The following is a 17,593-nucleotide window of genomic DNA, read 5'->3' on the forward strand; positions in this document are numbered from 1 at the left end:
TACTCTGCATGAGAGTACTGCCTGTATGTCTCACTGCACAGTCACTACTGAATACAACGAGCAGCAACACTTTACAACCAAAGGAGATGCACAATATCAAATTTTATTAAAGCAAATGGAAATACTAACTAGTCTGAGAAAAATGTAAGATTAAATTGATTTATAAAAATGCACCTGAATCTAACAGGACTAGCTACAAAAATAACTACAAGAGGTCATACTGGAAAAGCTCAAAACAAACTGCAGAAGTACCATGGGTTGCACAGTACGGGGTGCTTGCTTGTCTTATTTCTTGCAAGAAGCCTTGTTTTTATTGCATTTCACTGAAGCTGACATTCAGACACTTCAGATAATCTGCTATCAGTTCCAAACAGCAAGGTAGCCACAATACTCTGGGCTACAGCTCAAGGCTGCTTTTATCTCACGCTGCTACAAGATTAATGCAGTGAATGCATGCAGTCCCTTCCCATAAACCCATGGGGCACCCATTCCTGTGTAATAGTAATCCCACCCATCTGTGCTAAAACCCCATAACCAAAAGCAATATTGCTTTCATATCCACAGTCCAAGGCTGCTTGCAGTTTTTCGCAGGGCTTGCCATCTCCAGCTTCTGAAACAGAACAGTTACCCTCGATAAAAGACTGTTTAAAAATGCATCAAAATTCTGATAAGGCTTTGCACTCGAGGGCATGGACACATTAACAAATTACCATGAAGTGAATAAGGGCAGGGCTTCACAACTATATCAGTGGCTGAAGAGGCACTCCCAAGTAAAGGCACTACCCACAGTAAGTAAAAGCTAAGGCTTCAGTACCTTACCTTTCTTTCTTCCTTTGCCTTTATTTACCGCACAGCAACATATTCACCTGTCCATCCCATCAGAGAGAAAAAACCCACTTTAAAAGTACCATGAGACATTATAATCCCAGACTACCTGCATGTTAAAACAATCTGCCACTAGTGCAGCAATTAATCTTTTCGTGGAGTGTAAAAAGAAACAATGTCATTCAGTCTAAAAGATCTGCAACTGTAGAGGGTAAGCATCCCTCTGCCAGCTTCATAATTTAAAATGCCTTTTCAGTAACTTCAGTTCATTGTTTTACAAACTTCAGAAACATTTTAAGAGCAGAGATGTAGGATCTCATTTCCAATGTTCCTTTTTTCATTCTGATATCTGAACTAGGAAAAGTTGCAATGTAAATCATCCTTGCTATTATGCCTTCAAGTAACTAGCTAGTCCTGCTTAAAATGTTTTGGATGCTGGAGAGAGTAGAATAAACTAATTCCTTTTCTCAAGATAATTCCTCAAGAAAAGTCCTGAACAGGTGGAAGTTCGAAGGCAAAAAAAAAAAAGCTAGGGGATTAGCATTTTTTCTAATAAAAGGTTATTTTTTTATTATTATTACTTGCAGCCCCCTAAGCAGAATTAAAAGCTGTATGAAATCAAGGGTACTCTTCATCTCAGTATCAGGAGCAAAAGCAAGAGTATATGACCCATCAAGGTATGGCCTAGCTATTAGAATACCATGCAGCTTCAGCAACAGAATTCTGAACAAGGACAAAGCTCTGGAGGAATATAAATTCTCATAATGGAAGTACACAATTACATTCTCTAGAAAAAGATCACATGGATTTGAAGGAGATGCATAGGAAACACAAAAAAGAAGCTGCAGCAAATAAAGGGGGGGAAAAGATGCTTTGACCATTTCTACTGTAATTATAGGATGAGAAAACAAAATATAGTGTTTGACAAAGAAAAGCAAGGTATTTTGAGGAACACTGTGGCTACAACAATTATCCAACCTGTTTGAGATGCTATCCAGGATCAGGAACTTTGGGGATGAATCCCCTGTGTGTTAAAACATGCTCTAAACAGGCGGAAGAATTCCTAGGAAATTGCTAGTAATTCTCAGACCATCACACCAATATTAGCTTCATTTTACATTTTCTCATTGTTTTCTTCTGGACAAATAAGATTGAATATAAATAGTAAGTATAAATAGTATTCCTTACAGCCTTTAATCCAGCACACACTGAAGCAATGAAAGGTTGATAACCTGTAAGTACACACCAATTCATAAACAGTGCATAAACAGTGGTAATTCAGACCAGCCTACTCTCCTTTAAGCATACAAAACAGTCCATCACATCATTTTACATTTAAAAAAAAAAAATCATAATCTTGCCTTCAATCAGCCCCAAAGCATATTCTGCTACCATTCCACATTTGCTCACCATGCCTCATAACATTTATCAGGACATGGCTTCATCAACCAGGACAGCAGGGACAATGCTTGTGTCTACTAAAAATCAGTTAGTATAGATAGCCAATTAAGTGTGGGGTAAAGGAACATACCAGTTTACCCCTATGAAATAGGCCAGATTTACAGGAAACTCAAGTCAATCCAGCATAGGATCCAACAACATGCCAAGAGAGTAAAACAAGTAGCCTCCTTTCCTGCTAACCACTTCACTGACGTGCCAGGGAGAGAATGAATATATGCCTCATAAAATAGCATCTTTGCAGTTTCAGAATCCCACCTGTTCAGAGCCCTTATTGTTTCATGAACATTTCCCATTTTGACCAATCAGGATGGCAATACAGAACTAAACTTGCAAATCTCACAGGCCGCTGTGGCAGATTTTCTAAACTTCACCCTGATTGGTGACAGATCTGTAGCACTTAGGAGTTGCCACTGCCACAGGTCAATAGTAATACATGCCTAGACTATTATGGTGTCTCATCTAGCGCTCTCCTGCTCATGTACAAGGGGGCAAGGTCCTCATACAGCTCTGTGAATGCATTTGCCTTCATGCAGAGTTCAAGTCATGCCTGTACACATGGTCTGAAAGTAGCAGCTTCTATGGGGATTCTTCTTTCATTTTTAAAATAGTGGCAATAAAAAAGCAGTATGCTTGTGACAACTTCAGTTTCATGAGATACCAAGTCTAAACCAATGAAGTGCAAATGTCCTGAGGAAGCTTGTTTCTAAAGAGCTGACCAGTTTATGTCCCTTTTAGGGAGGACAGCAAGAGTCCATTTAGACTAGGAGGAAGGGATGGAGAAGCAACAGCAGCAGCTTATGGAGTTGCATAGTTTTCCAAAGAACCCTTCTTAGCCTTCATGAAAAAAAATGCTACTAGGAAAATCCAGTTTAAAAGCATAATTATGTTGGTCCACTAAGCACACTTATAATGTGCTTGCTGGTTATAATGTGGTTCCTGGTAGTCTTGCTATCCAAGACTACTAGGAACCTGGTCAGTAAGAGACTCCAGAAAATACTTTCCAGGGTGATGCAGTGTGTCCATGTTTCATTTTAGCCAATGGTTCTCAACCTTTTTAGACCCAAAGCACCCTTTGGAAAAATACCATCTCTTAGAGCAGTTTTTTCTGTTGCAAAAAACTCAGAAAGACAACAACTGTAGATTTCTATTTGAAAAGGGTTTATCTTGTGAATCACACATGCAAACCTAAGTGCTAACACTGCATGGCACCCTGCAACACCCTTGAAAGGGTCTCATAGCACCCTAGATGAGAATCATCTCCCCATGCTTAGGTTTCCAGGAATATTTCAACTGATGTGATAAGGAAGGTATGCCCGGCTTAACCACAGGCAGGTTAAAGTTCTTCTAGTCATTGGGTACAAGTCTTTAATAAGGAATTTGTACTCCTCTTTCAAATTCCTTGTAACTTGTTTGTGATGGTGAGAGTTCCTTTGCTTTGTTTGCTTTATTTATTTATTTTAAAGAAAGTGGGCTCATTTTCTTCAGCACACACATCTGTGAAGTTATCCCCCCATTTGTGCTTAATTCTGAGAAGCTCAGTCAGAGGTATCTCAATGGAAGTCCCGAGCACGAGAGAGCGAGAGCGAGAGCGCAAGAGCGAGCGCGAGAGAGCGCGCAGTGGTTCTCAACCTTTTCAGAGTCGCAGTACTCCACCTCCAGTTCTTTGAATGTGGTTGCACACACCAGCTGACAATGACTGTTGGTGCGGTCTTATTACCTTTGTGCTTCTCAGCCAGGTTCGCCTGCCTCCAGATAAAACTGCCCCCTAAGCCTGATGCACAGCCAGCCTGGGAAGGACTATGCCATGTGCACACCCTCCTCCTGCTTTAGAGCTCTCTAAACAGCCTGAAGTAGGCAGAAGCTGCCTAGTGCTGTATAACCTTACCTTCTCCAGGACCCCCCCACTCTTCCCAGCAATGGAAGCAGGTGGAACAATTTCATATGCACCCACTTCCAAAATCAGTGCAGGGTGTGCCGAACAAGGACACACTGCACAGCACAAGGTAGCTTTGCTGCCTGCTTTCAGGCTGATTAGAGAGCCTTAGTACAGGGGGAAAGTGTGGGACAGTTTTAGCTGGCCGCTGCTGCACCCCAGTTGAGAACCACTGCTTTAGATGTCACCTGTCTAGAGCTCCTATCAATCACAGCATGAGCTATGACCATGTGGTAGTTATGGACAAGAACTTCATCCCACTGCTATGGGGTGGGGGAAGTTTGCCTTCTCCTGAATTTCAGCAAACTCAAGTGGAACTTTCCTATTTGGTCTGCAAGCCAGGGGAAAAAGAAACCCTTAGGCTCAGGAGAGGCTCAGGAGAAAAGGCGGGGGGGCAGGGGAGGAGTTTACTTCTAATTCCACACAACTACTCTACCCTGGTTTGAATGAAGAACGTTTACATAAGAACAAAATTTTTGTATGGACCTAATTCACATACTGGTTGACAGCTGGATTCCTGTGGCCTACAGGGAATAAAGGAGAATGTAAATATCTTATCTACCTCCAACTGCCATGAAAGAATGTGGAAACTGTCTGAGGAGACAAAAAAAGGAAGCTATTTCAATCAGGGAAGTTCCTGTTGCTACTGTGAATGCAAAGGTGAAAAAAAAACTGTGATGAACTTTATAAGGCATGATCTTCCAGAAGATCTAAAAAGAAGAGAAGAGGAGAGAGAGAAAAAAAGAAGTGGTGTGAGGGGGGAACCCTGATTACATCTACAACAGAGGAAAACACAGGTAAGAAACGCAGGGCAGTCTTAAACATATTCTGATGGAACACAAAGGAAGAAAAGCAGAGTTGTGATGTAAAACTATGAAGAGAATCCCTCCATTTCCCTATAAACACTATAGCTGATTCTCCCAACCAACTAGTGCACTCAACCCATCCCTGATGTTTTTATTAAGTTCCAGGTATTATACACTGAATGACTGTAAAACTTCCTGTTAAGTAACATATTTGCATTTATGTTTATTTTCCTGAGCTCATTTGAGTTTCCCAGAATCTACTTACCAGAGACAAGTCATCTGGTTCCTCTACCTTACCCACCTGTTTCTTCCCCCTTTCTCCATCTCCAACTCTAAGCACCCAAAGTATCAGCCAGTCTTGGCGCCCATTGACATAGTATCCAAGCACCTCAAAACATTGAATGTATGTATCTTTGTCAATACCTGTCATGTACTACCCCTATTTTACAGAAGGGAAATTGAGGCAGTTACTTCTATTTTACAGAAGGGAATTTATGAAATTCATGTTCATAAATAAGTATGTGACAGCAAGGAAGTGAAAGTGAGTTTCCAGAATGAAGTTAATACCCAAAACACTGCACCAGCCTACCTTTTTAAAAATCCTTCTTCTCACAATACATTTAAAGTGTGGGGCCTTCTAGCATAAGGATATAGAGAATTGCTTAGATGCCTACTCAAAAGTAGAAATACTTTGTCCGAGTCACTTTTAGAAGATGGAGAAACAAATGGAAAAAAAAATACTGCAGATATTTAAAAGTTCTTTCCATACACACTAACAACAAATGTGCCCCAAGACAAGTAGAACATTCAGTATGTGTTAATACTTGAAAATATTTTTTATATACTTATTTTGCACTCATGGGTGCCTCAGTCAGAGATCAGTGGTCAACAAAAACAGGTGCTCAAAGTGTAGTATGACAACCAAGAGTTAGATATACTGAAAATATTGACATTTCATGAGTCAAAGACCTCATCCTTTACCAATTTGTTATGAGAAACAAGCAATTTCACTGTGGTTTTACTATTCATATGGGCATCCTTTCTGGCTGAGTTCGCCTTCAAATTACCAAAACCTCAAGGCAATACAATTATAGACTGACTGCAAAATAGACAATCAGTATCTTTATCTAGGGTTTAGTTTCACACTGGCTCATTTTCTGAATTCCTACTCTTTTCCAGGGGTATGCACTCTGGCCAGTAAACAAGGGCTTTTAAAAGCACAAGCACTATTTCATGTTGCAATGATCTGTACTTCAGCTCCACCAGAAATACGGCAATTAAACTTAAAACTGAAGATTAACATTTACTGTCGTTCCTTCAAACTTCCGTATCTGCTAAACCAACAATGCCCATCAATTCCGAGATTCTGGAAATTCCATTTATGAGAGAGCGAGAGTAAGCATGCAACCTTTTGTTTCTAACTTTGACTAGAGTGAATACCAAAACCTACTTTGTCAAAATCTACAATAAGTTTTATCATATTCTTAGTTACACAAGTAACAGTGATGAAGCTCCAGAAATATGCCAGATGGAGCATAAAAGATGATCTGAAACAGGCAGGTGATTTTAATTTAAGAGATTATATGCAAAAAAGTTACTAGTCTTTCTTCAGATAATACATACCTTTCAAAAGAAATTCCTTCAAACCTCAAATATAACAGATTAAAATTTGAGGAAATTTCATGTTCTGTGTTTACCCAGCACCTCTCTGCAGTATGACAATTTGCAAATTTACCTTTTATTTTTTGAGCAATTACAGAGAGGAAAAAAGAATAGTGAAACTGGCTATACCAAGTGCTGTCAAATGCATAACATTAACTAAAAATAATAGTAAAGAATTTGTTTTTCTAGGCTCATAATCTTAGGTGCAGCAAGTTACAGTATTGGATAATACTCAATTCCAATCAAATTTGTAGAGGACAGTAGCTGCATTAGTCATACGTGAAAACTTTTTGCAAAACTCATGAAGAAACCAACAACAGCAACAATTATTGCTCATTCAATTCACTGAAGAGGAAAAGAGCCCAGGTTAAATGCGAAACAGTTACAGGAAACCCTCGCTGTTTGCAGGTTCAGCATTCACAATTTCAAATATTCACAAATGCCAAACCCGCATCTTAAATACACTTACAGGATCTTCTCGGGAGCTCCATGCTTGCCGCCACTAGGCTCCCACCACCACCAGCGCAGCTGTACCACCCCTCCCCTCTCCCCCAGCCACTGGAGGCACCACATTCATTCGTGGATTTCACTATTAGTGGGGATCTCAAGAACGTATCCCCCACGAATGGCAAGTATTGCCTGTATTCAATTTTTTTCATCACGGGTCTCACTGTCCTAAAGACTACCGCATTTATTTTGTATGTAAAATAACACTGACAGATTTTTGTGAGCAGAAATGAACTGGCTATATGAGAGACCAGTCTCATCTTGCGACTCTAAGCACTGTTACTACATTATTTGCTCATGCACCTGGAATAATGCTTTCTTTTTTTTTTTTAGACTAGCTTTTTTCCATACGCAAAAAGCTTGCAATCTCTCACAAGTTTTCCAAGTAGTAACTACAACTGCTTTAGTTTAGATCAAGTCCCAGAAACTGTTCAAACTGGGAACACTACCATTCTGAAAACTACACTTTATTGGTCATTTCAATTAATTCTCACACTTTCTTTCCTTCTCTTCTGGTAATTTATTAAATGTTATTCAAAGAACAAGATCTGATTTATTCTCAAATGCTCTTATTCTGAGATACAGCATGAATTTGATGCTTACCACTTATTTTACCTGGGACATTTCATGCAATGTTTAAATATTTTGTGTTTTATGTTTTTTAAATAAATGTTTAAAAAGTTATAAAAAAAGTTAAAGGATACTTTTATGCAATAGTTATGTTGTTTTTTTAAAATGCATGTTTTTAAGCATTGAAGAATTATATATTTAACATTTATACTGTAGTAGCAAATAAAGGCTAGTTCACAATGCAAAAATTCTAAATTTTGGGATTCCACTTGATTTCAATCTCTTGCCAATAGTGAACTGCAAGTTCCAGAAAGCAATGCTTCAAGAAACTGAAATCACTAATGAAACTATTTAGGTGTCTAACAACACACTAAAAATTGAAAGGAGCACCAACACCATGTCTATGCTATATAGTTCTGCCAGCAAAAAAAAATGGGAATGTTTCCATACTTGAGCCTCCCCTGTTGCAGCAGATTCACTTTTTACCAGCAAAGTAGCACCTGCTCTCCAACTGAAAAAAGGCTTTACCACCTAAGCCAGAAGTTCTCAACCTCATTAGACTCGAGCCACCCCTCACAGACTACCAGGTCATAGCTTTCACCTTTCTGTTTTTGACCCTACTGATTCCTATTTGAAATCAAGTTTTATCTTCTGAATCAGGTGTAGATGCTTGTACCCCTAACAGTGTTAATATTAAATGGCATCCATAAGGGGATTCCACAGAAGCCCAGGGTACTTTCATCACCCTGGTTGAGAATCACAAACCTCCTAGCGAAGAGGAGACAAGAACACTCTCTTGCCGTCTACTGGCCTTCAAAGCCACTTCAACAACTCAGCCTACCCAGAATTCACTTCACACCCTGCTAACCCAGCCACTGTAAGCACAGAGGCACACAGGTATATGTGCACATTAGCAGCTTCCCTGAGGCAAGGTGCTCCTGAATTGTTTATACTACCCTAAACACAGGAATGAGAAGACAGGGAATGAGAGGACAGGGCTTATTTCCCATAATAGCAAATCCAGGTTCAAGAAAGAAGCAGTATAGATGCAGCCTTTGAAAAAGAGTGTAGTTCTTTAATAGAGATGATATTATGGAATAATCTTCATTCCTACTTCAGGATAAACTCACATACGCTACTCAGATATGAAGCAAATCTTTTTTCTTTTTTGTGGAAAAGGTGGCCCGTTGTCAGGAAAGACTATTGAAAAACTTGTCAACTGGCTACCGGTAGCAGCACAAATACAAGACAGTTAATTCCCCCAAATTCTCAGGCAAGAAATATGCATAGTATGCAATCACGTATTTGGACTAAAAGAGGAATGGGAAATCTTTGTATACGACTGCAGTGCCAAATGAAAAGGTCAATAAGATTCTTAGTACAGCCTTATGACAACTAACATAGAAACACAACTTGATACAACGTCAACAAAGAAGTTATGACATTTAAGCTTTTCTTGTATAAAGGGGTGCAAGTTGTAGCCATGCTGGTCTAAGGCTAATGGCTGCTGAAGGGCTGGGGAAAGAACAAGGTTCCCACATGCACCGCATCAGCTTGATGTTGCCAATGTGGTGCGTGTGGGAAGAGGACTAGCCATGTGCCGCTTGGGACAGGATGAGCCAAGCCAGAGCAGCAGGGGCTCAGCTGCATTTTCCCTGGGGGCAGGTCTGTCCCCACAAGCTGCTGGAGATGGGAGGAGCCTGGCCGGGTCTGCACTGGCCAGCAGAAGCGGTGGTGGAGCCATGTGCTGCTTGGGACAGGACAAGCCCAGGTGGAGCAGCAGGGGCTGAACTGCATTTTGCCGATCGGTCCCGAGCAGCACATGGCTCCGGCGCCACTTCTGTTGGTCGGTGTCAACCTGGCTGGCCTCCTCCCGTCCCCAGCAGCACATGGGAAGCCAGCTTCAGCTGCATGCTGCTTTTCCTGGCCAGTGCCGACCCGGCTGGGCCCATCCCATCTGGGGCAGCATGTGGCTGAAACTGGCTTCCCATGTGCTGCTGAGAATGCCCGGCTGGGTCGGCCCTGGCCAGCAGAAGTGGTGGTGGAGCCTCCTGCCTTTTGGGTCCCGCTGGCACAGGTAGGGGGAAGTGCAGCAGGACATGGGGAAGCCACCACTTGATAGGGGACACGATGGGCTGGCAGGGCTGTACCAGGGAGGGAAAGCTGTGGCTGAGCCCCCTGCAGCTGTGCTGTATGCTTATTTAAGACTGAGCAATATGCTCAAGAATAGAGCATGAATGATCTGGGCTCCAACGTAAATTTGGAGCAGGTAAAAATCTTTGTAAAAATACTGTCCAGTGTTTGCATTGTGTTTGCTTCTGTTTCTTTGTGCGGGATTGGGGGTTCAACTTGTTAAAGATGTGTTACTAACAAGTTATTAATTCAATAAAAGTAAGTCTTCTTGAAGATTATTCTCAAAAATGCCCATATTTTGTTGCTTTGATTAGTTTCCACTCTGACTGATATCTTTTCCATGACTGATCTGTCAACTTCCATTATGCTTCTTTCATTCATTGAGAAGTGAGTAGAAGTGAAAGTGTTTATTTTAGTCAAGTGTTTGGTATTATTTCATTGTTGCTTTTATATTGTTTTATATTTATTTTGGAGTTTAAACCGCATTTCACTTTCACTTCCTGCAACTTCATTGGTGTCAAGGGTCATGTGACATCACTTCCTGATGTAATACCGCTTCCTGTGAGGTCTTTGAATATGGCCCACCAGGTGATAAAAGGTCCATGATCTGGCCCCACATTCAAAAAGGTTGTCCTTAGACCAGGGGTGTCCATAGGCAGACAAGGTTCTTCAGGCAAAACTGATATATTTTATTAGACCAACTCAAATACTTGGACAAATTCTTCTTAGCAAGTTTTTGGGCACAAATACCCTTTATCAGACTGAGGAAGCATTTGCAGATGCATCTGCATTTTTCCAACTATTTGAGCTGGAAAAATGAAAGATATCAGATTTACCTGAAGAACCTTGTCTGCCTATCATTGTATAAGCATCTCATTTGCCAGCTTAAATCATGATAGCACTACAATTATTCTCCCTGTTTTATTCAAACGTTTCACTGTACCTCCTCTAATTATGTCATATGTAAATGCCCCTTTCTTCCTTTACAAAAAATGTTATTTCAGAGCTGTACATCACTACATTTAATATTCAGTTTTTCAAAGCAAGCCGAAACAAATATGGGACTCAGATTTGGCCATCACATTGCAAAATTAAGAAAAATTGATTTTTCTAGCAATACAGATTACAGAGACCGTAGAACACAAATTCTACACATGAAAATAAAGAACACATTTTCTATTTTGGTTACGTACCTAGTAGGAATATTGGAAATGCACAAATATGTTGCATTATTTTGTAAAGAGACAAAAATTGTAGCAATACCAGCCAGAAAGTTTCTCTCTGAAGCTCCTTGCCACCCACTGGACACCTGTCAATCTTGGCACTAACCTTTATCTGTCCATGTAAAGAAGATTTAGCATGGCACATCCCTCCCTTGACCGTATTAGGCCAGCCTCATCTGCATTGACATCAGTGTCTATAAATTTGGAATCTCATCGACAGAAATAGCCTTATTACAGGGCCCAGTATACGAATTAGGTATCTATATAGGGCATGCTGAACTTGCGGAAGTGACGCAAAAGCTGCAGTGGAAAATCTGATTATATTTTTTAAAGTATTTAACTTCCAGTGAAAGTAGTAGCAGTCAGACACTTTGGAGATCTTAATATTTAACAACATAAAGGCTGGGTTTTAGTCTTCTCGTACTACTCCAAACAAATTCACACAAAACTAATGCCAAAAGATGTCTTTTTAATTGAGAAAGCTGAACAATTCAAGTCACTACATTTAGAAATAAAGATTTTCAACTATACCACAAACAGTACAAAACAGTACATATTTCACGTAATTTTCAGGTTTAGGTTTCCAAGTTTAGCCAACATTTTAATCATTCCATTTTTCCATAATCAATCACTTTAACAATTACACTGATTACGCTCAATGTACTAAGCTGACTGGGACTGCTATGCACTACCCTAAGAATACCAAGATGTAATAATTTTATGAATACTGTTACTTGGTCAACAAGAGGAAGTCATTATATACCAAGTTATTATCATTTCCAGTAAGAAAGCACTGATTTAATTCATGAGGTGCTGTTCAAATGAAGTAGGGAAAAAAACAAAATTAAGATTAGATGAGCAATTTTTGAACATCTATTTGTGGAGGGGGTAATTACAAAAAAATGACATGTTACTGTGGCCTGGAGCCTAGAAATATTTGTCTGAGAGCTTTGCAATCAAAGGGATATAAACAGTTAAAGCCATTCTCAGGACAGAGGGGGAATTAATGGCCAGATTATGTTACCCAGAAAATGAAAGAGAAAGGCAGATTCCTGGAATTAACGGAAGATAACCCCAAGTCCCTCAGAATGGTAGGCCTTAATGTCAGCTTAATATCAGAGTTCTGTATGAATTCAGAATGAAGGCCTTTTATATTTTACTTTACAAATCATTTGGTCACTGTATACCTGTGTCATTGTTCCTGCAGGGGTCTGGTCAGAGCATTAGTATATTACAGGATTCCACAAAGCATTGAAAAGATGCAGGATGGGGAATCAGAAGTGTGATAGCTTAAGGCAGGGGTCAGTGACATACAGCCCAGAGAGCCGTTTTATCTGGGAAACTGTGTGCAATGGGAGGAGGGGGAGGGGAGAAGTGACTGTACCTGCAGTTCTGGTGTAGGCTGGGATGGATGTAGCCCGTGCTCAAAGCTAATCACCGTTAAAGAAGCATCTTGTTGTAAGGTATTGCTGATCTCTGGATCTCAGGTCTGAGAAAGTACCAGAAGAGATCAGGGAGCTGGTAGCCTAGTAAGAAGACACTTGCCATAAAAATCAAAGGGATTAATTTCTTCTCCACTCCACGTTAAAGGAATACGTGATGGGTGTTGGATATGCCTGATAGTTTATTCCCAGATACCAAAAAACTGTCAACTTACAGAAATTCTTCAGCGATACAATAGCAAATTAATGACCAGACATTACCTTTTAAAAACTGGCAACACAGGGAAGCAAAATGCACAAAAAAACAGCATGATGCAAGGAACTAAGGGCATTTATACATATACTCGGGGGGGGGGAGGGGGGGGGTTTAATTAGAGCAGCTCTGAAAGCCTCTCTAATTAAAGCACCCAGAGCGTCTCAAGCATTAGCATTCCCGTCCTGAAAAATGATTGAATGAGCTTTAGTTAAAGCACCCCTGCCACCATTTTTCAGTGTGGGGACAGTCTGTGGGCAAGGCAAGAGCCCCCAAGGGCACACTTGCCTGCCTGTACACAAATGCCAGGAGCTTGGGGAATAAGCAGAAAGAACTTGTCCTCCTGCTCAATGCAAATAATTATGATGTCACTGGGATAACAGAAACCTGGTGGGACTCCACCCATAACTGGACCTCAGGTATAGATGGCTATACCCTGTACAGGAGGGATCATGTAGATAAAAGGGGTGGGGTGTAGCTCTCTATGTTAAGGAAAGCTACATGTCCCTGCAAGCTGATACTGGCGACCAGGGTGGATGACTGGAGGCCCTCTGGGTTAAAATCCATGGGGAACACGGCACAGGGGACACAACAGTGGGAGTCTACTACAGACCTCCCACTCAAAGTCCTGAGCTTGACCAAGAGTTCACCTGGGAACTGGCTGAGGCTGCATGCTCCAGGACCATGGTTGTCATGGGTGACTTCAATTACCCAGACAGCTCGTGGGAGGATCACTCAGCAAAATCCAAGTGGTCGCAAAGCTTCCTCTCATGCGTGGATGACCTCTACCTGACTCAAGAAGTCTATGAGCAAACAACAGGCAAAGCGCTGCTCGGCCTGGTACTGGCTACTGGGGATGACCTAAGTTGGTGACCTAGTGATCAATGGGAAGCTGGGTGACACTGACCATGAGCTGATCACCTTCACCATCCGCCGTGAAGCTGGCAAGTCAGTCAGCAACACGGAAGTCCTTGACTTCAGGAAAGCAGACTTTGACAAGCTCAGGAGGCTTGTCAGTCAGGCCCTAAGGGACCATGACCCCAGGCGGAGGGGAGTTCAAGAAGACTGGTTGCTCCCCAAGGGAGCAATCTTCAATGCACAAGCAAAGGCTGTTCCATCTCAGAGGAAAGGCAGCAAGAGGGCACAGCAGCCTCCCTGGCTCTCCAGGGACCTAGAAGACCTCCTGAAGCTAAAAAGAAAGGCCTACAAAGGATGGGATTCACCTCCAAGGAGGATTATTCTGCACTGGTCTGGTCTGGCAGGGAGCAAACCAGGAAGCAAAAGCTGCAACTGAATTCCAACTAGCTTCAAGCATCAAGGACAATAAAAAAAAAGTCCTTTTTCAGATATGAGAGGAGCTGGAGAAAAAGCAAGGGCAACATCGGACCCCTGCTGAACTGGATGGGGCAACTGACAACTGATGCCCAGGAAAAAGCCAACCTATTAAATGGGTACTTTGCATCAGTCTTTCATCAGTCCCATGAGACGCCCATGTCCGCTACGGGACAGGGAGGTCCGGGTGAAGGAGATCCCCTGCCCTCCATTAATGCTGACCTCATGAAGGAACACCTTGAGAGGCTGGATGCCTTCAAGTCAGCCAGCCCTGACAATCTACATCACCAGGGTACTCAAGGAGCTAGTGAGCATCACAGCCTAGCAACTGAGCCCCTGGCACAGTTCTTTGAAAACTCCTGGCGCTCTGGTGTAGTGCCTGAATACTGGAAGAAGGCCAATGTGGTGCCAATCTTCAAGAAAGGGAGGAAAGTGGATCCAGCTAAATACAGGCCCATCAGCTTGACTTCTATCCTGGGGAAGATCTTAGAAAAGTTTATTAAAGAGGCCATCCTTAATGGACTGGCTGATGCCAACATCCTAAGGGATAGCTAGCATGGGTTTGTTGCAGGTAGGTCCTGCTTGACCAATCTCATTTCCTTCTACGACCAGATGACCTATCATCTGGACAAGGGAGAAGAGATTGATGTCATACATCTTGACTTCAAAAAAAAAAAAAAGCCTTTGATCTGGTATCCCTTGATCACCTCTTGGCAAAACTGGCCAATTGTGGCCTTGAGTCCACTACAATCCGCTGGCTGGGAAATTGCCTCCATAGTCAGACCCAGAGGGTAGTATTTGATAGAAGTTACTCATCATGGTGCCCTGTGACCAGTGGGGTCCCTCAAGGATCTGTCCTTGGACCCATATTGTTCAACAGCTTCATTAATGATGAGGACATTGGAGTCAGAAGCGGACTGGCCAAGTTTGCCGATGACACCAAACTTTGGGGCAAAGCATCCATGCCAGAAGACAGGAGGGTGATCCAGGCTGACCTAGACAGGCTCAGCAAATGGGCAGATGAGAACCTGATGGTGTTTAACACCAAAAAATGCAAGGTTCTCCATCTTGGGAAGAAAAACCTGCAGCATCCTTATAGGCTCGGCAGTGCTACGCTGGCTAGCACTACAGAAGAAAGAGATTTGGGGGTCATCATTGACCACAAGATGAACATGAGCCCGCAGTGCGATGCTGTGGCTACTAAAGCGACCATAACACTGACTTGCATCCATAGATGCTTCTCAAGCAAGTCCTGGCACGTCATAGAAGCAGCCTTACTGCTCATGTATAGGTGCCATAAGGTATTAGGATATGAACTCTGCTGACCAGTGTAATACAAGTATTCTAGGTTTTTTATATAAGAAAGGCAAGTAATACTGCCACAATGGACTGTGATGCAAATTTTGCTGCTGTATTTTAAGCAAGAGATCCTAAAATACCTTTTGCCCTAAGAAGATCAAAGCTTCCTTAAATAGGATGTTCTATGTCACTGAAAACTTGCTAGTTGCATAAGCTGCAGGTAGAATTTGTCCAGTTGGGAATTAAGGTCTTTTGGACTCAACTGAATAAGCCGGATTGAGGGGGGAGGGAAGGTTGCTGAAAGCAGGACGCAAATCTGAAAATAATGGAGCCATGGTGGGGTCATACATAAAAAGTAGAGACCCAGACCTTAGCACTAAGAGAGGTACATGCACAAACTATATGGTGTTTAGAAGAAAATTAGCCCTGTGATACAAATTCAAAAGCACTGAAAAATAATGCATCATTGTATACCAGGCACATTTAATATGAAAATTGATAAGCATGCAATCCAAAAATGCCATTTCAACAGTCTTCAAACTTCTGCTTCAAACTTCAGTCAAATTTGGACTGAAAAAAAATCAAGTTTTTACAAAGCACATGCCTGAAGTCCTCCCCAAGCATCACAACCTTGACATGGAGAGGCTTGTGTGCTAACAATAACTGTGAGAGTGATGCCATCTGGAGTTTATACTCCTGGTAGGGTCACACCCATGGCAGCAAGGTCAAGAGTGAGGTTTCCAGATTAACAGCAATCCAAAAACAAAAATAAAAGTCCTCAATGATGGAGAAGGTAGATGAAGGAGAAATACTTTGCAATGGCTCCAAAAGCACAACAAAAACTTCTGGATGCCTGCGTTTTCCTTGCCTTCAGATTTAGGTTTCTTTCCTATGATGTAATATGGGGTTGCTGATATTTAATGCAAGGATGCCGTTGTACAAAGACATGCTCAGGTGTCTTCCATCAGTAGCAAGTCCTATAGCGATGTGAGAGTGAAGACAGGGGCAGGTGCTAATGATTACCAAGCCCCCAGACATGGACCTACAAGGAGGTGGTGATTACATGTTGGTTGTTTTATACTTGGAACCAAGACAGATGTGCAATTCAGCAGCTGCAGTCATGACTTAGCAGGCCCATTTTGGATCCATTCTGATTACCCCATATGGGGAGGGAACTAAAAAAGAGATGTCCTAAACCTAGTTTGTCTTACTTCACCTGATTGGAAAAAACACATCCAGCAAGTCTACTTTATTTGCAGTCCAAATCAAGAAAAAAAAAGTTTGCAATTTGGAATGTCTGCACCTTGATGAACAACCCTAACAGTGACTGACTGGACTGAAAGACAGCACTTAGCAACCAGGGAACTTGCACATTTTGATAACTGATATTACTACACCTAGTGAGACCAGACATGCAGGGGAGAGCCAGCTCATGGAGCATGGTGATGGCTCCACCTTCATTTGGGGGGAAAAAAAAAAAAAAAAAAGCTGAAAAAGACAGATGCATCTAAGACGCTGACTTTGCCATCAAGCAAGACCAAGATTGTTACTCAGATGCCAGAACATCCAGTTGGCATCAACAAGCATCTCCTGACCCTGTCTTCACTGACCAACAAACAACATGCAACAGTCATCAGTGCATACCCACTGAGCCTTGATGCAGATAAAACAAAAGAATTCCATTCTAAATTCAAACAAGTCCCGTCATGTGTCCCCAAAGAAGAAAAGATTGTTCTCCATGATGATTTCAATGCTAGAGTGAGCAGGGATTCTGAGCTATGGGAAGAAAGACTTGGAAAACAACAAAAAGAATACATGCATCTAATCTGGGTTGGCACTTAATTGACTGTCGCAGCATCCATATCACTGAAGGTATGACCAGCACAGATGACAATACCCTATGATGTTCATTCTTATTAACCCAAAATGGTGAAAACAAAAGAAGCAAACAAGGAAGAGGTTCAAAGTGGAGTGCCTGAAAGACTTTGCTAAAAGTGATAAATTAGGGGTGCACCAATAGATTTTCTTGGCCAATGCTGATAGCCAATTATTAACCAACTGTATCAGCCAATACCAGTCTGATAACCGATATTAACTGCAGGGTGTCATGCTGGACAGAGGCGGGCTGCTCAGCTCCACCTGCTCCT

At 41.7% G+C, this 17,593-nt stretch overlaps 1 protein-coding gene across 3 annotated transcripts in view; it reads right to left on the reverse strand.

Annotated features, from left to right (window-relative positions):
- The window catches only part of PDE7A (phosphodiesterase 7A), a 130,961-nt gene that overhangs the window by 66,653 nt on the left and 46,715 nt on the right, over positions 1-17,593 (reverse strand). The window lies entirely within an intron of this gene.

This window comes from Crocodylus siamensis, chromosome 3 (assembly GCF_052110815.1).
Source record: "Crocodylus siamensis isolate JL-2025a chromosome 3, ASM5211081v1, whole genome shotgun sequence".
Lineage (NCBI taxonomy): Eukaryota > Metazoa > Chordata > Crocodylia > Crocodylidae > Crocodylus > Crocodylus siamensis.